At 33.7% G+C, this 2,124-nt stretch overlaps 1 pseudogene; it reads left to right on the plus strand.

The window, feature by feature from the left end:
• The first annotated feature begins 1,345 nt into the window (after positions 1–1,345).
• Positions 1,346–1,463, plus strand: LOC145284107 (5S ribosomal RNA; annotated as a pseudogene).
• Positions 1,464–2,124: the final 661 nt, after the last annotated feature.

Here is a 2,124-nt window from a genome sequence, read left to right on the forward strand (position 1 = left end):
TGTTTTTATATATATACATATTTCAAATTTCAAATTTACTATTCTAGGCATTTCAATATATTTCATAACTTGTTAGAAAAAAACCAATGTAGTTTACTAATTTAACCGTCCATTAGGAAAATGTATCTCTAATGCTACTAACTACATAGGCTATACTACAAACATGTTGTCGCAAAGACTAACTCTCCACCTCTCCGACTCTAGTTCAATAGCGCAGCATTTAGGAAAACATGGCTGCCATCATTCTGAATTCCGAAGAATCATGGTTGATAATACTAAGATCTTGCAAAGTGAAAATAATATTAATAGATTAAAAATACTTGAAGCATTATATATCAAGACAAAAAAAGCTTTAAATAAATAGTGTTAATTACGGGTACAGTCGAAATATTTTAAAATGCCAAGGGTAGTTTTTTTTTTTTTTTTTACATGGGGGATCACCACTTATCAAGGCCCGGAAGCCACTCGGAGATAAGGGTTAATGTGTGTACAATAATCAATGAGATAATATCGTAGTAATAGTTGGTAGTATATTTTAAATTTTAAATGTGTATATATGTATATAAAAAAAAATTGTCCGCCCACCCAACTCATAATAAGCCACCACGTGACCGTGACAAAAGTATGTATATATATAATTAAAAACATAATTTTTATAACACAATATACCTGAGGATGATGGAAGTATTCCTATCAAAAGCACTTGCTAAAGAAATTTATGGATCCAACCTAAACAATTTTCAGAAAAACGCAAAAAAAAAAATTATTCGGAGATTGGAGAAGATAAAATAGAAAATAGTGAAATAGAAAAATTCCATGCTTTTCAATAACACTTGTCTCAATATATATATCTGTGTATATATACTAGATAAATACTCATTCCAGAGACAATAAAATTTGACAAGAACGTCACACTATTTATGACACTCCCCAATGCTCATGAGAGTGAAATTACCTCTGACCAACAGTGTGAATGACTGTGTGAGTAAAAGTTGATTGACATGGGGAAATAAAAATAATAAGAATTTTTGAAAGCTATAACAGTCAATATAATAAAAAAATTGACTTTACTTTATTATATAGATATATAGAAGATGAATGAAGTCATTATTGTTGAAATGATTATTCCTATTTTCCCACCAATGGTTGAATGGAATTAGTTTTGTATTAATTCATATTAGTACTTAAGTTTAGAACTCGGTCTCTCTCTCTCTCTCTCTCTCTCTCTCTCTCTCTCTCTCTCTGCCTTCTCTTAAGTATTTAACTGTAATTAGCTGGTGGATATCACATATTCTGAACGCACCCATCTATTCATCTAATGATATACCCATTTATTTGACATCTATTATATGGCATAATCACTTTGACACACTGGTTTCCGTCAGATCACCAAAGTTAAGCAACATTGAGTCTGATCAGTACTAAAATGGGTCACCGTTTGGGAATTTCTGGTGCTGTATGTACTTTCCACTTATCTTGGCATTGTTTCCAATCAGTCTCGGGGCTCTTCTTGCCACTGGAACCAAGCAGTGCCGATTCAGGAGAGGTGTGGTGGGATTGCGCAACCCTTGTTTCACAATTACATGTGCAGATACCCCTGCAGGAGTGTCAATTGTCTCTTGAAACTGAAAGACTGAACGGAGGCATTCTATTGTATTGAAAATATACCCAGTTTTTTACGAGGTGTTTAATGTTGGAGATTTATATGTTGAACTAAAGACCTGATGATCTGGTTTGTCCTCATACATACTCACTCTGAAGTGATGAAAAAAATAGAATGATGTTACAAAATGAACTTAAACAAATTTATTTATCTTTTATTTATTTGTCTTTTTTACTCCAAACACGGCATATTGCCACTCGAGTGCAAGAGGCTACTATCTGGGACTGTGTCTAACAGGAGATTGTGGAGAATTGACCAGTGGGATATCTTTTCACATTACACGTAGACTTCTACATGTTAGTACAATCAAGGGAGCAGGAAACAGGGAGGGAATTCCAAAGTTTATCAGTCCAAGAATCTATTAGATTTGAAGACTTTTTGGCATCAATGGATCTCAACAATGAAGAAGAGGGATTTTGCTGCTTGTCAAGTTAGTGGGGGGTATTTACATTGGGTGGGCA

Source organism: Euprymna scolopes, chromosome 8 (assembly GCF_053919585.1).
Source record: "Euprymna scolopes isolate OS-2025 chromosome 8, ASM5391958v1, whole genome shotgun sequence".
Classification (NCBI taxonomy): domain Eukaryota; kingdom Metazoa; phylum Mollusca; class Cephalopoda; order Sepiida; family Sepiolidae; genus Euprymna; species Euprymna scolopes.